We start from the raw sequence: 24,247 nt of genomic DNA on the forward strand, positions 1-24,247 counted from the left end.
TAGAGATGTCATAGAAGTTAACGTTAAATACTCATCTATACGTCTACGGATAACTCCTTGTTATTCAATTTCTTGTCTCATCTGTTGCTGTTTTTCTTAAACGAGCTGTGTGGGTCCATGATGGCGAACCTTGTAATAGGACTGTGGAGACACTGGAATGGGGCAGAACACAAAAGCAAGATTGCCCCTCGTAGACATCCGCGCCACACGAACGCAAGAGGAAACAGGCTGCCAAAACAAGCACAAACCGATAGATATGGCAGATTGACTCGTCAGCCGCTTGAGGCTCGGTCTGCAAGTTTGACTCATCTCTACATATACAATTATAAATATGAGACTGTATATAACATCATAGAAAAAGTACGTATATGTATGTCCCGCAGCGCCTTATACAGTAAATCTTGCCTTTGAACAGCTGTAATGATAATGTATTAGATAAATCTTTAAGTCTTAGTATACAGTAGTCGTTAAGTTTTTTTTATCATTTTATAGTTTTCAGCACTTTATAGGATTTCAAAACGCTGATACGTGAATACTTTTATTTTAAGCCCTTTCGACCGCTGCCTGTTGAAAAGCAAGATTGTCTCGTGCGATCTTTCTTTTTTGTCCATAATGGGACGGCAATCTAGAAACTAGAACAGGCTTTTTTGTATGTACCATATCTATCTACCTACCTTAACTTATAGGTTTATAGTCTAACTTAAATTACCAAGGTCTAATAATTTAAACTAAAGTCAACTAAAATACAGACGGCTCCTAAAGATTTGCCGTACTAAATCAGGTATACATGTATCGAAAATAAGAGAAGCAGCTTGTTCGGGGACAGCCTGGACTTAGTACGGATCAAAGTAATAACGGTGTAAGACATCATCCTGGGGCACGGAAGGGCATCATCCTGAGGGGTACGGAAGCACAACAAAGACATCTACACTCTCGCAGAGACACGATAGCGTCGTTTCGTGACGAAACAGTGTTCTTAGCTTTGTCGACGTTGCGCAATACCGACTACAATGGTAGGAACAGCGATTTACTTTGTAAACGTTACCTGCGAGACGTAAGAGTGTGGCAGAGCAAACAGAAGATGCGTCAGAGATGCTTTCTCGACACTATATGTCACATCAGACCACGCCGTAGCATGCAGGACCAAGTGAGGCGAATAGAAATACACGAACTGCAATTGAGACTCGGCACTCAGAATTCATTTACTCGTTGCTCGGAAGGACAAACAAATTTTTACACAAATACGGCCTATGCCTTCGTCGATATTTTGCTTGCCCAAACAATCGTACCCACAGACAAACACACACATTCTCATTGAATATATATATGAATGTCCTGCCAACTAGATGACTGCAGTCCTGAAACGCCCTACTAAAAGTGAGGCCGTGGTCTTTTGCTTGGTTGGCCGTTTGGCCGACTGGCTTTACCTCATAGTCGCAATAGCGGCAGTGACGGTTCCTGGCAAATGGAAGTTAAACAAACGCTATTTAGTAAAAACGTAGGCGCAGGGCTCCCTCCGGACAGTAGTCCCGATTCGTTGGCGTCGCCGTCGCAGCTCTTCCGTTACTCTAAAATGCACGACGACGAAGAGTCTCCCAGCGAAAAAAACGCAAAGTCGTAATTAGGGTTAGGTAAAGAGCGATGGATTCAAACGCAGGAAATGCGTTGGTAGTTAACGAACTATTCTACCAAGAAAATCACACTCGCACAGAAACTCACAAACACAAATGTACGCACACACTCATTCTAAACTCAGACAACGACTTTCACAGAAGTCTATGAATAACGCAATGCTTATCGGTATCTCGGGGTTCAATGTTCAGTTGTGCGCGATATGTACACCTATGCATCTGAAAAGTTCACACATGCATACAAATTGGAGTAACACGAGGAAGGGAAAAGGTTGAAGTGAAATAATTACAACGATTGCTTGACTAGGACATCATTGGGTATGATATTAGATTTTTGAGCACCGATTTTGAATCGCTATAATATCCTTGCGCACTTTAATGATAACTCGCATACTCGTTGCAGATGAAAAAAGTTGCATAGGCAACTGGCCAATAGCGGGTCGTTGACTGTGAACACCGTTCGGTTTGTGGTGAGTAACATTGACGAGGATCGTTACAGGCGAGCGAGAAGCGATGTGCTGGGGTACCCAGTAAAGGCGCAAGAACCCACTGGAAGAGGACTGAAATCAATACGGATTTGCATTTAAAAACGCGTGCCTTCTTTGTATGCGCCTTCAGTAAAGACGACTGGTACTGTAGTTGGGGCTAAAAGTGCGAAAGTGGAAATGCAAGAGAGGTTGGTCAAGTGCCCTTTGCGCTATGAAACCAGTATTTGCGCTATCTCCGTCGGTTAGAGTTCTCTCTCTATCTTTCAACAGACGAATAACTAACTCGTACCCGATGCAAAAGATTGCCGGGTCTTCTCTCAGTGACAGAGCCGTGGAAGTAGCAGCGGGTGCAGCGGTATTTGGTGGTTCTCAATATATAATAGGATATGCGGCAAATGGTGGCCACAACGCCAGAAGGCGTATCTGCAGCACGAGAAGAAGATTTTTGCCAAACGATGCGCCGCCCTCAAGTGATCTGTCTATATGAGGTGACTGGTGCAAAGAGTCCTCGAAAAAGACGAGGACTTCGAAGGAATACGAAACCGCGCGCTAAGAAACTGAGAAGAGGAGTGAATTCACCAAAAGATGTGTACTATGACCGGGGCAACTCGCATAGTCTGTATCCGTGGGTTCAATGCCTTTGCAGACCCAAAAGATAGACGGAAAAGTCGAGTACAACTGCATTCCATTCGTGCAGTGCACGCACTTGAATGCAGTAGCAGCGGCCCCGCCCCTATGTAGCAAACAGGCTAAAGCACAAGAAAAAGACCAAACGAAAAAGAAGGCGCGCCGACGTCTGTTCACTCGAGCAACGATGAGGCGTCTCTCGACTAGGCTGGGGGTTCAGGGAAGAAAACGGACATTGCTGCCAACTACAACTAAAAGAAAGAAGGAAACCCAGAAGGTATTCTGCGTAGAGCATAGTGCGAGTAGTATTGTCATTGGGTAATGCAGCAGTGACGGCCCGACAGTTCAGCAAGCCAATGTCTTCTTTTTCTACGACGATGCCATCCCGGTGTCGCTACTGGTGACGCCGGTCAGCAGCAGGGTTTGTCGTCCACGGGTCTCTCTTCGTCCTTTCTTCATGTGAGACACGGCATGCGTAAAGGAACGTTCGTCAGCATTGTACCGAGTCGAGCTGGTTCGTCCGCCCTTCCAGCAGCTGACTTTAGCCTCTGGCTATCTGGCTGGTTCACTCAGATGCACCACAGTTGCTCCATACAGAAGCAACGGCGATGAGCGAGGCAAAGCAACTACTTAAAGCTGTCATGAATAGCGTTACGGCGCCAGCGGCGGCTTTCGGCTACCACATCAATAGAACCGTGTAGCGGCAGAAGCCGGGGTATGTAGCGGAATAGCCCAGCGTATACTCGAATGTTACCAAGGATCGGACCTGAAAACCGCAGGCTATTGGTGACCATGGAACAAGTGCGTGGCACTGTAGGAAGGCAACCTAGGTGGATACGATGGGTGTAAAGATCGTTTCTCGTTTTAAGGCTGCTTAAAGGGGGTACCGAGTGCTGACTGACCGCTCCTGATATTCCGCTTTGCCCAACCTTTGTATCACAGCCATTTTTCGCCACGTCTCCTCTGAGTCGTCTGGAACCACCCAGTAACTTCATAGTTAGAACATACATAGGCACACGCACGTGGTGAACACTTATTCTACAGCCGTCCACACAGCTATATAGGCACACGGTGGCCGGTCGCAGCACTCATCGATGACAGTATCACGAGCTACCAAACTAGGCCTACTGCCTAACGTTCCTAGCGGGAAACGGGATGGACACGGAGACTGCTGGCAAGCCATGCCTTGCACTTGTTTGCCTTCTCCTCTATGTGTCCCGGTGGCTCTGATCTATTTCTCACTTTTCTGCTTATCATACCTTGAGACTCAGCTGCTGCCTTCGAATGTGAATAGACAAGGCAATTGCCATGGAATAGGAATACGGGGGAATGTGGGGCATGCCTGCAATCCTTCTGGACAAGGCCTCAGCGACGCTGACACATACGATGAGAAGTATGGAAGAACTCTCAGCAAATGGGGGAAGGAAAAGGACAAGAAGAGAGACACAACGAAATGGCTAGTGAATGGAGACCGGTCAAAGCCATCGCCATCGCTAGAACTTCAGCTGCAGGAGCAGATTGAAGGATCGTTTAGGACACAACCACCACCACCACCGGCAGCAGCAGCAGGAACAAACCGCCAGTCACATGGCGAAAAGTTGCATAGTTGGCCATCTGACTAGCCGCTGCTCCTGTGGCTCTTTTGGTTTCATATCCAGGCAAAAAGAGAGGGAGGGCGATAGAGAATGCAGTACGAAGAGTACACTGAGCTATGCTACGGACTCTGAGGCTTGCGATTACTAGAGGGTAACGGGGAAAGGGGATTGTCGATGAACGAACCAAAAGGACAAATCAGCAAACGCAAAGGACTATGGATCCTCCATCTCCAGCAAGCGATGGTGGGGACGGCGGCCACGCAGGCCGTTTAGTCGGGCGGACGTCCATCTATCGAGCTCCGCATATCCCCTGCCACTTTTCGTCAGCTGCGGTCTCGGCCATCGCAGCCGAAGCTCAGCCTCTTCGAGCCTTGTCATTAGGGGGACGTCGGGTTCGTGTTCCTGCCCTTGAACACAACGAACGAGTTAGAAACGAGTTGGAAAAAAGAGAGCAACCGATGTGAGGTTGAGAAAGAAGACTCTTTAGTCAAGCGACCGAGACCGCCCGCCTGCCTGCCCGTTACTCGCGAAGAGAAGAGTAGAATCCTTTGCCATCAAAAGCATTCCTCCTTTTGTTGACGACATACGCACGCGGCAGGCGAAATATTTGACGAAGTTCGACATCGTCTCAGATCTAAGCAGCAACGGTGTCTTACGGGAGAGTGAAGCGACTTTCCTCTTTTCCGTTCGCAACTCGTTGACGCAAAGGCAACGCTGGAAGCGTTTACTCCAGGGATCCTGCATAATGATAAAGTTCCAAACGCCACTAATGATTTTGCGCCTGGTAGCACTGCTACGGTACAAGTACGGCTGCTGCAATAGATTAGTACGCGTCGAATCGATCTATGGTATAAACGACTTGTAGATAGAAGTAACTTTGTTGAGAAGATACAGCTTCTAAAGCGGCGCCAACTTTCAAACCGACGTGAGTTTCAAAAACGCTAACTGTTTGATAAAATTCAATATGAAAACCAATGCTCCGCTGGTATCAAAACAGAAGCTAATAACATATACCTTACAGCATCTTACCGCAGTGAAGTTTATAAATCTATGATATTCAGAACAAATGATTTTCAATTATGGATAGTAGGTTAATCATAATATCCTATAATTTTAAGCTTTTGCAAAAATCTAGTATTTCACTTTTGTTATAATTATTGCTAGATGTGTTTACGTCGAAATCGATTTTTACTGAGCCTACTGAAGCAACTAGTCAAAAAATACTACTAGTATCTATTAAAGATGCACTTATTTGAAACATTTTCTGAAAGTAATACCTTGAACGTTTATTTTGTAAAATGAGTTAAACTAAATCATAAATAATAGATCATAAATACGTGCACTTAGATACAGGTCTGAATAGATATGGCGCAGCTCCCCAATGAGCAACTGGCTCCAACTGAGCCTATCATATATATTCTATTTTTTGTTAATCAGAAAGCTTTCTTGTTCTTCTGCTGCTTTCTTAGGGAAAATATTGTACCTTCCCAGGCTCCAAAAAGGATTTACCTCAATATATATGCAGGTATATACCTTTTCTTCTTATTCGATACGCTTAGCACTTTGTCGAGTTGCACTGTGTCCTCACAAGTATATGACGCGTTAGACGACTCTTGGAATACCGCGACGATAAGCTGCTGGTCTGGCCTGATCCACCCTGGTCCATAGAACGTCAGCTTGTCTTTTCCATCTTGGGCTGCAAACGTTAGTCATTCTCGTAAATATGTGCAGCGATTAGTGCTTTGTGTGCAGCCTATCATTCGTCGGTCCCCTAAAACAACTGTCGGTGGACTAGAACCGCCTCGTGTATGGTGTTGAGTACAGATTCGTGTACTTGACCACGCCTGTGGCACGCAGGTCTCTGGTCAGGTCGGCATTACCCGAGTTGTATCAACAACTGTTCCTTCTATTGGTTTGCCGGCGGAAAGCCAGTCATCATCGCTGTCTATAGGGAACAATGGGGACGGACGCACGCAATTTACGAGAAAGCAGCACCTTGGTACACTCTTGTCTTCTACTTGACCAACATACACTCGTGGGACCGTGAAAAGAATCAAGCTGTAAGCGGAAAGACTACAAGAAAAGCAGTCTACCTCAAGGTCCATGTGGATTTTACAATTAAAGTAAGCACTAACCATTTCGATATGGGCTTTCGGCGTATTCCGATACTGAAGGTCCTCCTCTTCAGTCTTACTGCCACACTGTGGTTCTTTCCTAACATGCAAACGCATTTCGGATCCTCACGCATACCGCTGCCACGAGCTCGTGGAACATTAGTTCGCCCAGAAACAGCAATCGGAAGAATAGGACGGTAAACAACACACACACACTGTGTCCTAGCAACTTCGGACCTTTCCTGTTCGTTTTTCTTTTTCTGCTGTTCTTTATGTTGTAAAACTGATGGCTGGTTATCTCTGGCTAATGTGCCACACTTCTCGAGTACATTTATATTCTCTTCACAAGACCCATTCCGACTAGACAAGTATCTTTTGCTTCGGAACCTTGGCCTTCGTGTGCCAGCTCTACTTGACGGCGTTTTTGGGTGAACGTTGTCGATTTGACTTGAAGACATATCATGGCGTCTAGTCGCCTACAGTCCTTAAACTTTCTATCCCTACGTACCACTGATTCACTTTTATGTGTCGTGTTTGGCGCAAACATGTTTGTGGTAAGTTGTGAATTACTTACCGCGACAAAATGGCGCTAAGTCTAGCCCCCGATGTCGACACAGTAAAAACACTAAGTCTCGAAACGACTTGATCTGCCTAGATAGAAGCAAACAGTGATCTGCAGTATGAGTTTGAGGGTTGTGGGCCTTTAGCGTTTCAATAAAAAACGATCTCTACTTCAAGTGTATCCTCGCAGCACCGCTTGGGCCCCACCCCACCCAAAGGGCCCACCAGGCCAAGCCCATTTTTCTTTGTCCATGCATCGTCGATCCCATATGTAACTGCCTTCATTTCACCTATTTTATCCCTACTGTCTAACATGATTCATCTCAAGCTATTCTTTCTCTCTTGCTTTCTGCTTCCTTCTCTACTCTCGTCGTAAGTGGGTTATGTGGGTCGTGTACCCAAGTTATTCCCAGACCTCATACAATTCGACGTTGTTCTACTGCTATTTCTACTGGCTGGATGGCTCGTGTCCTTTTTTCAGTACGCCGCCTCGTTTACCGCGTTCGCTACTCTTGTGGCTGTACACTAATAACTCATCTCGGCTGCGCGCCCCCGCTTAACATCGTGCACTTGGCCGGTGTTACTGTGGGCTTTGTGCTACTGTTACACCGTTCGGGGTGACTAGTGCACATCAGGCAAAAAAAAAATCGTAATAGCAGCTTCATGACACTCCGCTCGCAGGCTGTTTCGCTTGTTTTTCCGCCACTCTCCTTTTTCTCAGTCCGTCTCTTGTTGTTGCCGCGAGAACCGCTCCTGAGACTCCTTACTTTCGTCTTTTGCAGTTCGCCCCACAGAAAGAGTCAGTTTGCTTTTACTTAAATGCGGTCGCCTAACTCAGGCTTGGTTGCTCAATCCGAGTTGCCTGCGCTGTCTTAGACTGAAACTTGCCGACCGTTGCCGGTCACTTGACGTGCTTCAATCGTTGAGGGCGAGGATGGAAAGAAGGCAAGAAACAGGGTTTGTTGGCATGAAGGACCGCCCCCCAGAAGGAACGCGTGAACGTTCGAAGCTATCTAGGCCCCGGGGTTATGGGAAGGGAAAAGATTGGCTGGGCTTCAAGCCTGGTGAGAGACATAGAAGCGGTTGGTCTTCGATACGGGGCATTTGCGAATCTCTACGCTTCTGTGATACATGAGAGTTCACTGCTGGGGGATCTTAGAGAGGAGGAAACTATGGAGACTAAGAAGAAGGGCATTTGAAACATTTCGTTTAAGGGGAACTGTCACATGCCAGTTGGCCATGTCAAAAGTTTGTGTTCGCTCACCATTAGTCGCTGCCACTTTGTCCAACAAACAGCCATTACAAGGGTGTGCCGCGCTGAGAACTAGCTAGCTTTGTCTCATTGTTACAAGCGCCATCGTTGTCGTCACTGATCAGCATAAAAACGATGCAAGAATAGAAAAAGACACAGAGAAAACCTGTTCAGATAAACTCGCCTTAAGATGAAGAGGAAAACGAAAGCCTGCAACGGGAAAATTTAAAACAATAACTGTTGTTGGTATTAATAGCGAACAAAAGCAATGGGGCAGTGTCGATTATGTTGGTGCAGGTTGCTTTTGTCGGATTGAATACGAGGTAGGATCAAAAGGGGCCCAAAGTTTAATGCCGTAATACATATTGCGGAAAATGGTATGAAATCTATTTGTTCATCACAAATACGTATATAGACCTATGGAATAGTTAGCGATTATGTATGGCTGCGTGTGCAACACATTAGAATATCTTCTTATGTATGTGCGTCTGCCTTTGACCAGCATGAAGGGTTGTTGCCAATAATGCGGTCCACATATATATAAGTCTCTTCAGATGAGAAAGCATGAAGTTTACGGAAACCTGTGGCATATTTATCGACTTGACCCTTTCGTCACAACGTCACAGCTGGGCCTGACGCCACCAGATGTTTCAGCTTACAAGATAGCATACTAAACTGATCTCTATGGTCGGACTAACGCTTGGAATAGGTTGCCGGACTCGTAGATCTATTCTGTCCAGATTTGATGCCCCTTGTCTGCGCAGCAGTCATCGTCACAGATGACACTTTGTGTTGCTGTCACCGGCCGAAAGTGCAAGACAGCGTTATGCGCAGCTGCGATGAAAACGACCCACTTTTAGCGAGCTAATGCTCTGCTAAGTTCGTGACGACCCAGGTCGAGATTTTTCGTAGAAAGTTTACATGGCGTACACATTTGGCAAAAGCGAATTACTCAAATAGGGTAGGGTTGTGTACAGTAATAAACACTTCAATAGCTAAGTCGACCCGGTGTACTTGCGTATAAGTATGCCTCCGTTGAGATACGCGCGATTAGAGTAGACTACATATTTAGAAATAAAGGATAAGGAAAGATAATCGATTCAATCTCACTTCTGAAGTTAGGCTGTTTTAACATATTTGTTGAACATAATTTGTTAGAGCTGCATTTGATGCAAGGTTAATAAGATATTTTCGGAAACAGCTAAAAAGTAAGATTATCAGAGATGCTCGTAAGGTGAAGACCTGGAGAATATCATATGTACGAATTTTCTCGGTGTAATTATCAAGAGATAGCTAAATTTCAAACTAACAGACAAGAAATCACACCATGCGGGCAAGGCTACGTCGGAATTCCCAAAAGCGTAGATATCTGCTATTTGTCTGTGACTGCATATCGATTTCTAACACTGAACGGAATGTGGAAACAAGAAAAGGCCCTGATGCGGACGCCATATCGTATGTTCTACAACAATGACAGAGCAGGCCAAGAAGCACAGGGTACATCCGGACCGGTAAGAAAACATTGGAAGATTGCAGCACCGCTTAGCGTCTCATTCCTCCCAGAAGAGTTTACATAAACAGCACCTTTACGAATATAGTACATAAAAGAGAAACAAGTAGCAGAACCTAGAAGGAAATCGATGGCAAGGCGATAGGCGACTACCTAAGCCATCCGTTGCAGCGATTTTGACCCCATTTGCTACTCCGGGCTGGCCCATTCTGTTAAAAGGCTAAGTCCATCACGCTTTACCGTATGAGACAGTGAGAATACCAAGTGTGCTTTTTTCAATGGACATAGACATAGGCCAGCGCATATTGTTAAGCCCTAATATGAATTGCGAATGACAAAAATATAGCAACAATGCTGGCTATTATACTCTTCGCACATAACCGCCAAAAAAAAAGTTCAGCTGCAGCAACGATTCCATTCAGTTTAAACTTGGCGGGTTTTATGATACATGCTGTCGTCACCACAAATGAGGCAACTCTACCCACAGAAATCGCAATATTAGGTTACATCTTTAATACTATTGCTACAATCGATAAAGGTCATTATTGTCGATTCCATCTGCCACCCAAATGGTAGCGTTGCCAGCGGCCGACATATCTAATATTCCTTCAACAAACACATACGGCTGAAACAGAGAGGGATATCAGAAAGGCGTGCGCATCAAAGCTTACTCAGTAGCCGGGGTCCGAGCTTCGATCCCTCGGTTCTCCATTGCCTTACTGCTAGAACTATATAGGTGGCGTTGGGTGTAAAGAGAAGAACTCTCCTGCCACGTTTCCGGGCCCCCGGCACCACCTGGTAGGGGGTCGGCTGCCAGTCGTTCACACTACCGCACGGTTCCCACAACCTTCCCGGCGTCCCTCTCAAAGGCTACTAGTTTGGCGTCCCACGAGGCCAACTGCCACTACGTTAAGTTCTCACAACCGACGTTCCCTCACTCACCGTAGCCACAGGTATGGCTGGCATTCCAAAAAAGAGAAAGATCTTATATGTTCTAGACTTGCGCCCGCCACCGCCATTGCCGCCACAAGCCACAGGCGCGCCGCTTCGCCCCTGGGGTTGCAACCGTAACGGTCCCGGTTCGGCCCGCGAAGCCAGAGGCGCGAGAGTCGTTACTCTAAATATCGAGTTCTCACTTGGCCATCGCGGCGGCAACTGTATCAATGCGCTACTCAGGGGGGCATAGCCGTTGCTCCCCCACGCCTTCCGTTGGCTTTGAAAGCTGCTGTGTCAACAGCAAAGGCGAATCGTGTATTGAAGGCGTGTCACCACCCTTAATTATTTTTGTATATGTGTGAGAATTGTATAATTGTAGGAACGGAATATATTGTATGACAGATGAGCTACAATATGAGCTTTTGGTAATTATGTAGTTAATGCTATTTCAATTTAGAAACAGGCTTGCCTAGAAATTCTTACACGGGAGTCTAGCTACCTAACTCTGGTTAAAACAAACTAGAACAAATAGTGGCATAGATGACTTTTTTAGGCTTCACTTACGTGATTGACTTCTAGCTATTTTTTGAATAAAAATAAACACATTTTAAAGTCAAGTAATTGTTTCGGGTATTACGTCTGAGCTGTCATTAAGTATTGGTTTAAGCTGTTGGTCACTTCCAGTATGAAACGGAGTGTATCTAGGCTTGACTTCGAAGCTAGACCATCCAACGAACTATTACGTTTAGCTACCATTTACATTGCCACGAAAACGAGTGCCCATGGTGGGAGGAGGCCACAAGAACCATTCCGCATCTACCGCAAAGCAGTAAAAGTGAAGCCTAAACACTGGCGCGGACGACATGAAGGCTACAAGGCTAAAATGCATCGACATACTCTGAAAAAGTCACTGTTATAGTGCTGAGTTAAAAAAAACATCTACAGCACGGAGTCTTACGTAGCAACGTAAGTCAAGCTAGTCAAAAACAGAAAATGGCCGTTCAAACTTAATGGGAAACTTAACTGCTGGACATTTCGCTACTGAACTCACTATGGCAAAAAATGCTTACCGCCAGCGTGTTCTGCATTGTGAGAACTAGAGGCGCAGATTATAGACAAGTTCTCTCGAATGAAAAGTGCTTCATAAAGGGACGGTCCCGCCAAAATATCCTAAACGATAAGAGCACAATGTATGAACTTTTTTGTAAATTGAATTAAATCCTTTTTGGAGAGGCAAAATGCCAGTAGGTAAGTTCGCATGTTTGTAATCTGTAAGAAAAATCGTACCATAACTTAGACATTACTGTCTGTTTATATAAGTGTTGAGTACGTATATGAAGCCTCTTACCGACCACTTCTCCTGAAGAGCCGACTTCTGGTGAACGGGCATAACCTAGAGATACATAGAAACTAGAAATTCTATACCATGCCGAAAAATGTATTCAATTCTCGTGAAACTTTTCAAGTAAACTCCGGCTCGTGCTAGTAGTATGGAACTAAAGGGGCATCTAACGAATATATCTTCCAACTAGGACCACAATGAGATGATCCTGATTTAAATTATGTACTTACATTTCTAGAGTATGAAAATTTAACGCGAGGCTCCGTGCCCGACCGGCCGACTGTCCTAAACCTTTCCAGGCCAAACTCTTCAGACGGAGAACCGCATTCTGATAATTTAAGGTGACTAAGTAAAGAATGGTATAACGGGTAGTTCAATCATCGAAGCCGTTATTAAGCCCGATATCAATCAGTTAAATTGTCTTATTTAGCTTCAATACAAATGAGACATAGCCCGAATCGATAAGAGAGGTGTAACAGCCAGGAACGGTCAGCAGAGCGTGGGCTTCCGTTGTGAGTGAGAGCCTTATATAAGTGTAAAGATATATACATAAAGGAATAAAGATTAAAACATTTGGTTGGCGTGGTCAAACATACGCTGTACGATATGCTTATCATTCTTTTCGGAACTCACGTTTTCTTATAGTAATAAAATTACAAACTGCTTGTAAAAATTGGCAGAGAAAATGGAGAAACAATTGGTCAAGGGTATCGAAAGGGTGTCCACAAAAATTGTTTGTAAAGCAAAATTGTAAAGCACTTGTGGTTAATTTCTTTCAGATCACCTTTCGATTTGATACCGACACTTAGATTCGATGTAAGTTAAAAGCGGGCAGGATTTTATGAGAGAGAAAAATTCTACCAGCCTAACATAAAAAGCATTACGAAAGGGTCTGAAACCTAAAAATTCTTGAAGCTCTGCATAGGCCACCCTCCATTAACGATAGCTTCAGGCCTTTAAATTTTGCCTTTACCAAACATAGGTAAAATCGTTATAGAAACAAAAGGCTGTCACAACAACAAACAAAAGTGTTCTTTATATTCGATACTTTTGGTCGACTAAACCTCTGGCTAGAGCAGCCAAAAGTCGCAGATTTAAGTCATACTAACGAGATAGACTCTAGCACAAGTGTTACCAAATATGAAAAAAATTGAATATTTAAGCTATTCCATTAGCGAAACGCCAACTATTAACAAAAAAAAAAAAAACATATAGATATACTGCCTTTGTCACATTGTTTGAGTACCAGCAAATTTTTTTTGGGGTGAAAAAAACAATCCACAAATGTTCGAAGAAGATAGACTTGGTAGTACATTAAACATCTTGCGGTTGATCCGTTCACTATTATTCTCTGAGAAAAGGTCGCCAACGACATTTGCCCCACAGTTTACAGATAATACAGAGCAGATATTCAATAAATATTAGTCGAATAGTTGACGGCAACGAAAAGCTGACCCAGAAGGCAATCCGTTAAAAAAGTTTTCTATTTTTGCTCCATTTATTAAAAGCTGCTAAAATGCCTTCCGTCTATTTATGTGCATAATACATGATAATAGACGCCCTAGTCTAAGTATTTTCTAAGTAAGTCTATTTGAGACTGTTTTCGAGAAGATGAAAACGATGACAGCTGGTACCAAGATTCTGTACTTGCGCTCACGTATTTCTCAAAACACTTTGTGTTTAGGGGGGAAGCGATTTTCTTAACTCTAGCCAATATGGGCATGAACGTAGCTTTGATTCCTGCCTGATGCCCTGACCAACACGTACGAAGCTTGGTAAAGATGAGTGTTCACTGCACACACTTTTTTTTGCTATGGTTCAGTAAATGTAAAGTTCTGGATTAGGTTAGAAGCTCAATTTCATTGAAACTATGTGTTTCTCAGCTGAAGAAAACTTCCTGATTAACACTATATAACACATTTTCGCTCAAAGTTTGTTATTTACGTGAGAAGTAATAAACTGCCGACAACGACGTGAAGTAAAATCTAATAGTACTTATGGGCTGTTTCCACCAATAAGAACGAGTTCATGTTTACTCCTTTGTGGTGCGTGTTTTACATTGTCGATAAATAAAAGTTTCAGTCGTAAACAAGGTCGCACACGATGTTTCAGATATTACAGAGTACTCCAACGTAGTAAGCTCAGTTGAAAATTTGCCGTCTGATGTGAAGTGGCGTTGTCAGATTCTATAGATATTCTCCGTTGGCCTCCCATCTCAATTTGAACTTTTCCTACAAAACTGATCTAGAATGTTCGGAAAACTACGTAAACCTCTAAGAGATTAAATGTTATCTTAGGGTAACCTTTTATACACCGTACGGAATACGATACAACACGTCTGGATAAAATCGTATAGTTCACGCAAGAAAGAAAAGAAGCAATTTTCGAGCAAACGGCAGACTCGGTCTGAAATTAACAAACCTTGAAACATTTTAGGCAAATTGCGATGCCATTTAGGGTAGATGTTCGTGGATTTTCTCTTTTCCCTGTTTATTTTTCATAGGTTCTATAGGTTATTATCGACGCATGTACTTAAAAATGAAAATAAGATTAAACGGAACGTCTTCTTCTAAAGGCTAGAGTGCTAAAAGATTGGATCGTATTTCAAACATGATATATATGGGCGTTTACGTAACTTGATTCAGTTACTGGTACTAAGCCGCTTGGGCCTGAGAACTTTCCGTTCTTCATGCAACAAAATGTATGCTATACCTGGTACATACTAAATGCCTGTTCAAGTCTGCATAAAGAGCAACATCTACAAGTATTTACTTTACCATAATACATATCCTGTGGACTTCGCCAGAGCTATGTACGACTCAGATACATGCACCTATGTACATGCATCTAAATTTCGTTACACTGATCTATCGTTTCTTATTGTTCTTGCCTACGTTACCACTGTGTCGCTCGAGCAACACAGTAGCATCTACCTATTTCAAAAAAACCGCCAGTGGCTATACCACCGCTTAGCCAGTAGAAGGCGCATCGCGTGAGTGTCGCACATTTTTACGTTACAAAAATGCATACGTCCATCATATGTGTAGCATGCGACGCTGCGAAGAAACCTGAACGCTGATAAAGACACACACACGAATACACAAATACAGATTGTTGTAGGCGCCCTAGATGCGTACGTTAGAACCCGTGATCCTGTCATCTTAACGGAGTGCACAGCGCTCGTGGGACCGAAGTAAGATGGCCTTCTACTGCATCTGCGAAATGGAACTAAGCGAGGGCAACGTCTGAAAAACAAAATGAGGTCGCAATTGTTATCATCTTTTTTCTATCGTATACATCGTACACAAGAGTGCAACGCCGGTTGCTCATATACGCAAAGAATGTATATAGTTTTAGCCATAGAAGAGTTCGCGTCGTTTTAGTAAAATATGGCACAATGAGCCCTAAAACAGAGATTTAAGAAGCTTGCAAAAGCCTACATATAAGACCAAGAACATTGTCTAATAGAACAGCAGCAGGGTAAAAACACAAAAGTTTGTCGCTGTAGATTATTTCACTGAAATATGCACCGCGATTTTTTGAATGGGGACAACGGGGTTCTATGTATCCCCAACTAAGAATCTGTGGTTTTGCTATCATGTCTGTTGGTTTTCTTTCAATCAATTGCACCGAGAGCATCTGGAAGGTCCCTGATAATTTACCTGTCAAGCTCCAGGTGGCAAAGTACGGCTCGAATTCAACATGCGGTCCCACGTACGCATTCAAGCAAGAAAAAGTGGGCATTCAAACGATGTGCGTTCCTTTCAATGCATAAAGTTAGAACCGATTCCTCACACTCAATACCTTATCGAAAGAAAGGCTTTAATGAAAATGCTTGATGTTTCAGCGTGTTAGCCTAGTTAATCTCTACCTGGTCGTCTTCGACGCAGGTAGCAATGATTAGAAGCATTGAAATAAAATCGGATACGCTATTATATTCCCCACAGATTTGTTATACGTACGATCCGTGTTCGTTATTTCAAGTAGAAAATTAGGCACCTCGCAAATACTATACAGCCATCCAATGTATACCTGTCATAACCGCAATAGTTTTTTACTGTTTCTTACGTTCATATTCTACCATGACAATGGTGTTGTATTTGCTCTTTTCTTGTACACGTAACCTTATATAGCCGTCTTTCAAATGAGCTATTTTAGTTCAGACAAATACGACTATGTCCGTATCTACCCTCTGGGAAACTGAGGCGCCTTCCGAAATTTAGCCATTAATTTTTAGCCCGTCTCAGCGCCCAAGCAGACCAGCAGTTTAATAGAACGGGAGAAGAAGCAGGCCATGCTCATAGTGATGCAGATTCGGGTGTCTCCGAAGAAGACCTTGCCCGTGGCAAGTGACTTGCAACGCAAATGCTTGGCAATCAGTCGCTGCTGCTGCACTATCCCTTGCTGCCTGAAGTGATTAGCTCTCAATGCGTCCCTGGGAATGAAGGCGATAGTTAGCAGTACTTTCCAACTATACGCCCGTCTTCCTTCATCTCTTCGTTCCTTTTTTAATCTGCCTATGGTGCTTGCTTCTGTGCCTCATTTGATGTAATATCGTATGTACATAGTCCCTCAGCAGTCAGTTTGGTTATTTTCATAGCTTCAGGTCTTCATGCCTCCACTGACTTAGTCAGATGACGATTTCACTCGTCGATTTTATTTGCCTATAGAACCTGAAGAAGGCCGGGAAAAAGCCGTCAGACATCTATTCGACCAATCGAACGGAAGCGAAACCGGTATGGTCGACGAAGTCCAGAAAAACACGACAGAGGTATATATAGGGGGCCGCTAGCACCGAAGACTCAGTCAAGTCAAACAGCAGCGATCTTTTCGCCGCAATTGCAGTAATATCAAATAGTATAATATAAAGCAGGAAGAAAGTAAGCTAAGAAAAAAGAAAGTAACAGACTATGTGCAGAGTGACGAACGAAGCGCCAACAGGCAAGGCACGTCTGCGGTAAGTTTGTTGCCAGAGTCTGATGACCCCACTCTGGCCAGAACCTATGACGACTCTCGGGGTAACCTCCACGGTAGAATGGGGTGGTTTGTGGACTGATGTTTCGCAGAGTTGCCTTTGATCTGTGGGCTATAGGCGGGCTCAAAGACTCGGGAGGTTGCGCAGTAGCAGGAGCATCTTCGGAGCAACGCTGGCAGCAGCAGCAAAAGCAAAACGAGGCCGGAAAGCCAGGCGGAAGTGGCAAATGTTGATCGATATTCTTCCCAGCCGCCGTCTCTTCTCGCCCCGCGCGTTTTTGACGGGTAACAGTGGCCCAAAGCCGGCAGGAGAAGTCGGAGCCCAGCGTTGACTTTGGGTCTCGCGTGGGTCGTTGTCTCTTCCTCGTTGTTGCTCGATCTGCACAATCATGCTTCCTTGCAAAAACGTCGTTCTTTTTTACATTGGCTTTCCTTCCCCAATTTTTCCTCTTTCTTTCGCAACTTCTTTCTCTTTCTCACTCTTTTCTCAAACCAGTTGGCCGTTCATTCGGCGTCCTTCGGTGACGGTTGCCGCGGCAGTGCGATAAATCAGCACAGAGAGCGATCAGACTACTGCTACTACAGCGCTACTACAGCTGCTGTACTTACCGCCAGGCACTTGCACTCCGTACAATGATAGCGGCCAGTCTAGATCGTTTTGCAGTCGTCTCTACTGCCAGTGCAGGGACCATTTGATCGAGAAAAAAAAAATATCAAAATGATTCCTCATTTTCTTGTGCAGCCGTTCTCACCCAGAATTTTCCCGTCTCAACCCTGCGCTCCTCATTGTTAACTGGACCTTTTTAATCAGACTTGCTTTACATTCCCAGCCCGTTCTGTAGTAGGGTGCCCTCAGTGGTGCCTCGGTGCTCCAACCAAGCGCCTCGAAAGGTCCACACAGACTTACTGCTTCAGCGTCCGTCCATTGGGATCTCACGAAACTGACCATCGAAAGATGATGGCTTAACAAAGGCCCCTGCCTCAGTGGTTACAGCGGTGGTAACGCTTTGGGGGGGGGGGGGGGGCTATACATTGCGTGCTGACAGACAGCTCCACTTGGTGTCGGCTTCATGTCGTGGTCATCCTTCAAAAAGTACGTATCCGGAGATCATCTATCCGCTTTAGCAACTTAATAAATGAAATTTATATTTACCAGCCATTGCTTGCCGTGCACGAGTGTCTTAGCTCCGTGTTGTTGGGTGCTATGGGATACGCTTCGTGTTGATCATCAGCAGAGTTGACTGGTCGCACAGTTGAACGATCTTTATATTGTAAAGAATCGGTCGGTGACACTGATTATACCATCTCATATATAATAGATCCGATGTAAGTATACTTGCTTGGATTTTCTATTGATGGCGTGATCTGTGCTAACGTGCGTTCAGTGTAGAACGTTTCGAGGGGTAGTAGAGGATACAGCTAACCTTTATGGAACATCAAAGAGAACGAAATGGGTGCCACAAAGGGTTCTATCATGTGTGTTTTTACACTGAAAACATTAGACAAAGAATAATTATGTTTCTGCAAAAACATCAAATTGACATTTTTGCTTGCTTGAAGCCTGGCGTTCAAAAATACATATCGCATTCTCGGAAAGCATCAATCCAAAATAGAAAAGACCTATATTAAATGAAAGCGTAGTTCTAAATACTGCAAATATATTTAGCCGTCATGTTTTCTTTATAGCATGCGACGCTATAAAAGCGCCGGTTGTTTCTGTTTTTTTGTTTTACTTTTGTATCGCTAGTCAAAATACTGATGATACGGAAATCGAGGCCATCTTAATAGGACTGAGTTAGATACGTACGAAAACTACTTCTGTGGAAGTGCAGCTGTAGCAACTTCTCCAACATGCCGCCGCTGATTTATGATTTCGAAAGATGTTTTACTTGTTAGGCGCCTGCTTTGACATTATTCAAAACGGGCATAGCCTATAACGGAACCATATGAAAGTAAAGTAAGCACGCTCTGTAGGGGTGTTCCTACACTTACACTCGTGCTATCGAGTTAGACAATATACCAATCTGAATATCGATGAAAAAATCATGGGGGAAGCGTGCGCTTAAAGTGTGGTTCGCAATAAAACAATGAGATTTTGCACTTACTTAGCGAAACGCGATAAAATTAGAACTTGTCTCATGATATGTAAGTTTAGCTGAGTTGTGGTTCTGTGATAAAAACGTAGCGTTGATAATTCGCACGCTATCTGTCAGGAAAACATCGATAGATAAAATGGTAACTGAAGTATAATAAGTTTATGTCAATTGATAAATAAATAATAAACTCATTAAATGATAGTAGTTCTAACGACGCCAATATCTGTACGATGTAATTGTTCGTTCGGTGTGGTACTTTTAATAGAGTTAATGTTTGTTTTGAGAAATTCGTACTCCTACGAAACCATTCCCTGCCCCACAACTATCAGGATGCCTAATGAGGAACTTGCGACCAGGACCTAGCCTGAACAAGTGTTCGTATTTACTATCTTCAAACCACACTGCTGTAATGTTTTACCTCAGTGAGTCGTTCTAAACACAGCTTCAAAGATGCAATCGCTATTACGATGGAAAAGTTTCGTCTTACTTCAGTTATTATCAGTAGCAAGATTTACTATTAATTAAGAGTCGTTTACAATCAATCAAGTAGTTATATTTTGCTCAGGCTTTATGGGTTCCGAATGCCGTTATAAATTTGTTGTCTTAATTTCTATTTCTATAGGTTGTTCTATTCACAAATCCATATTGTGTATTCTGTAAACCCGTGCATCTACAATAGCGTACGCCGTAAATTATAGTTATATAGGCGTAATGATACGTTTTCATTAAAGAGCACCTTCAGCTTTATCAATGCGTTACAATAGCATGTATCCTAGTTGTGACGGACGCGATGATTCGATCTGTTTGGAGCAACGTGAACCAAATAAGTTCTACGGAACGTACATGTTATTGATTGACACAACAGCATACATTTGTAAATGGAGCGCAGGGCCAATACTAAATAAATGAGTAACTTCACATGGTCTATTGATGTGACATTCTCTAAATTCGCAGGAGCTTTCGAGCGTTGCTTTTAAGGAGTTGCTCAGACACCAGCTCGGATAAAATGCTAAATGACCAATGTTAAATTACCTCTAGCGTATCGAAAAATAGTCTAAGTACGACAAAACAATGGTAAACGGTACAAATCAACCTCTCCATCCAATCATATAGCCTCCGGAGTAGCTCGAGTAGATAGCAGAACAAGGGTACAAAGCTTGCACATGCATAGATAGTTACTGTGAGTATGATTGTAAAGTACACGATGCTAAACAAGTAAATAAGGCTACATCCTGTTTTATGTCGATCTCCTCTATAGATATGCTCGTTTGTCTAATCATTGTAGCCAAGTTCCGTTGAGCCTTATCGAACTTCGCCGAACGCTGTCGGGACTATTAAGGCAGGTTTTTAACTTAGCCCCCTGCTTCTTTAAACTGAATATTATGCGAAAGGCGAACACGTTCAACAATGAGCATGTGTGTGTAAAAAATCCTTTCAGACACGTCCGCCAAAAAAGTTAGGACGACGTCCCTTTCTGCCTATTCGCATAGGGATTTTAACTAAGGTATCGCTGAACGAATAGCTCGTGCCTGTAAGGATGACTGCTGTTGCGGTAGACGCAGCAGATACTTATTTTTTTCTACTTTTGTAACAATTTCGAATGACTCTTTATCGCCGTACAGCGCAACAGGTATCGCAGGAGATGCTACGATTCCGCCGATGCGAACAAACCAAAGTACACTCAATTTATATAGATTTATAGTATACGACGTTGTATCTAGAAACGTACACAAAGCTCGACTAGCAAAATGTGGTAACTTTGTCTATGCCTTACAGAAAGCAGGGAAACCTAGCGTTTAAGCGCCTTAGGGGAATCTTCATGTGGTGTTTTGTTATATGTGTGAAAGTGAAGAAGTTCTAAACACGGAAAACATTTCGAATACCGATGACGTTTAATCGTCGGTTGACCAGACGTACTATAGCTACACAGAATACGTGTCATCATTATATGACGATGTAACTACGTTTCTAAGGCATAAGAAATTTCTATTCTGCCATAAAAGCCATTTTGATTGAGTCCTGCCGAATCTATGTCGTTAGTTCGTGGTGGTGACAGAGTGAATAAAATAAAGTACTAATAATTAAATTCTATCTAAAAAGCTAACATACTTATAGGTAAATGGCAGTGTCTTGGGTTAAGAGATGCTAAAAGTGTGTGTAAAGTTGTAACAATAATTAGGTCCAGGATTAAAAAAAAGCAGCAGTTACGTACACTAAATACCATTATAACGAACTCAAAAACAATACGACCGTTCTGCATCTTAATCTTGATAGCCCGTTCTACTTTGCTACCACCCTTGGCCGCCACCATATGTCTGAGTCTGCCAGATTGCAATAAATCGAATCGCGCTAGACTCTATCCAGGCCTGAACGCTAGGCAACGCAATGCCGGGCATTAGCAGGGCAAAGGATCAATCTCAGCGTGTTGACTGACGGGTCGGCTTGAATCACCTTGACTTCGGCGTAGCCCGCGTGTTCCAGAAGCTTCTGCGGCAGCTAGTTTTTCGAGTGGCAAACTGAGCTAGACCAACAACACTTAATTAGCCGGTACCCAATATTCACAGGCTTAACCATATCTTCTAGGGACTGGTATGTATAGTAAAGTGATACTATTATACTCAGTAAAGTGACTATTGCCAAGGCTCATAGTTGCTGTGCGTCGGCCAACTGGTGACCGGGCGAAGACTCGCCACTGTCGGATACGGTAAAAGGCCTTACCAGCTGTTGAAGTAAACAGTCTGTCCTATTCAGGTGCACTGCGCGCCTGGGTCGCCGGCAGCAGAAATCGTACCTGCGCCTATTTCTTTTGGGCATCTCTTTATAACACGACATCCCCGGCTCAACTCTACGCTAAAGTCTAAGGCAGGCTGAAACTGGCCCACCCCGTCCTAGTGTTTTGGCCGGACCTGTTTTTGGTCTTCCTTCTCTAGTGATTATGTAAGATGTCGATAATCGTTCAATTGCTCTTCAATAATTGGCCTATGAAGAAAAAAGTACGCCATATGGGTAGGCCAAGCTTAGGCATAAGAAAGGTGGCTCATTCGAGAGACAAGCTGTACCATGTCAGTACAGATTGGCAAGCTAGACTAACCAACGAAAGCGGACATTATATACCTTTGGGTAGATGCCAACCATCGAAGTATAAAAGAACGATGAATACGGCATGACGCTACCTTGACAGTCTGGACAGTGGCAAATAATGTTTCTTATGAGGGTACCTTATAAAGTGTGTAACCTTAGGTGTGCTTATGTTTTGGTTTATTTTCTTTTAGTTTTTGCGATGGGTCCGCTTTTTCTGTATGTATTGAACTGGACGCATTGACATTAGATGCCTATTATACGTAGCAGCTGGGTATCATCCTATTACTTATGACTACTGATCGTCTCGCAATCGCTATGAATGTCTCATTAGGCTGGCTGCGCTGGTGGCGACACATTGGATTTGCTTGTGGAAGCCGTTGCTTTGTCGAGCAATGGTCATCAATTCGATGTGCGTCGACACGTAATTAATGTGGGACCATATCTCACGGCCAGTGTATGGTTACACTACAGGGGAGTCAAGGGTTGCAGAAAACGGGGATCAAAAGCCAGGATCCCAATAACGCTACGGTGCATTAGCACCACGTTTAATAGGCATCATGGTCGGTGACCAAGATAAAAGCACAATTTGAGCGTCTATTTGATGAAGGCGACGCGTCGACCTTCAAGTAGCCACCGACTCCTTTCGTTCGTTTCGCGAATGCCCATGTAAGGGTTGGTCTTTCTCCCTTTAGAACAATGACCAGTGAGCGCAGACGACGGCATAGATGGGACGAACTAGCTCTGGGTCTAGCACCAAAGTCGTTGTTCTAACCGTATCGAGATGCGACGGAAGGCAGCCGTCTCTTCGAGTGGACCAAAGAAGGAAAAAGGCACTACTGGAGGGCGGGGTCGTATATGACCAAGCCGTGTGTGGCGGAATGTCTTTGATATTAACATGATTTCCATATAGCCAACCACGCTGATGGGAAGCCGTCCTTGCAGCCGTTACCGCCGCCCTCGAGGCTGACCATGTGGCTGTAGCGCATTGCCATTGCCTTGTTGTGAACTAATAGCAGATATATAATAACCTCTATCGGACATCTGGTCCGTTTGCTGTATCTGACCGTTGACTGACGTCGGTCTGTGTCAGATGTTGCTGCTACTACTGCCGCTGCGGTCTACCAATGCGAGAGATAGAAAGAGAGGAAGAAAGCTTGCCGTACAGGCAAAGCGGTACGCGACGAACTTCCTTCTGCGCCCCACTCCTTTGGTTACTTGGTCATCTGGAGGCATACGTTTCCCTTGGTCCTGTCGCAGGGCCAGTTCCCCTTAGTATAACGCTGTTCACATTGAGCGACTGCAATGCGACAGCACTAAACTGTGATGCTAAGGCGGCGGCGACAACAATGTATGGTAACAAAGAGTAGAAAAGAGAAACCGTTTCAAGCTCCGAATAGAACACGGACAAGAATACAGAAAAGAATGATGGTGTAAAGTAAGGCAGGACCATATCGTGTTTTCTTGCAGTCGACAAGCAGCCATGCTACTTGCTGTCAGCTAGCAGAGGACCGATCAGAAGGAGGTTGATCGGGAGCAGCTACAGCATGTAGTGACGATCCAGCCCTTTTGCCGATGGCATCGATCAGCCGAAGGGAAGGTTGAAGCATTCCAGCAGCTGGTTGGATAGGTCCTTATCGTCTTGACCGTGTCCGATCCTTTCAATAGATATATGGATTAGATGTATCGAGCATAACGAAGGGTGACAATGCCCCTTTCCGATGCGTGAGGCACGACGCCACCTTGCTGTCCACGCGGTGCACCTTAAAAGGAAGCGTAGCATTTTCCCGTGCCGGTGGTGGCGGTGACAGGGCTCAACCTGCGGGGTGACGAATATAGCGAGTACAAAGGCCATGCCGTCCATGACGGCGTCCTTACTCTTAAGAGGATCTAAGGAGAAGGTGTACAGGAGGCGCAATAACTGGAAGCGTTGTGGCCATGAGATCGCAAGGTCATACAGCCACAACAGATATGGAGGCGTGTGGGCACTTATTGTCTACGCTACTCGCAAGAAAAAGAGGAGCTATTCGGTGAGTATGAAGC

At 44.2% G+C, this 24,247-nt stretch overlaps 1 long non-coding RNA gene across 2 annotated transcripts; it reads right to left on the reverse strand.

The window, feature by feature from the left end:
• Positions 1–833: 833 nt before the first annotated feature.
• LOC147752632 (uncharacterized) lies at positions 834–8,411 on the reverse strand. Of its 2 annotated transcripts, none has more exons than XR_015313560.1 (4): positions 8,281–8,411; positions 2,026–2,191; positions 1,428–1,592; positions 834–1,045 (listed from the first exon to the last, which is right to left on the reverse strand). It is a non-coding gene; the product is annotated as an uncharacterized LOC147752632 (long non-coding RNA). The 2 variants fall into 2 exon arrangements; XR_015313561.1 differs by lacking the exon at positions 8,281–8,411 and adding an exon at positions 5,851–7,053.
• Between the last annotated feature and the right edge of the window lie 15,836 nt (positions 8,412–24,247).

This window comes from Varroa jacobsoni, unplaced genomic scaffold (assembly GCF_002532875.2).
Source record: "Varroa jacobsoni isolate VJ856 unplaced genomic scaffold, vjacob_1.0 scaffold_1118, whole genome shotgun sequence".
Classification (NCBI taxonomy): Eukaryota; Metazoa; Arthropoda; class Arachnida; order Mesostigmata; family Varroidae; genus Varroa; species Varroa jacobsoni.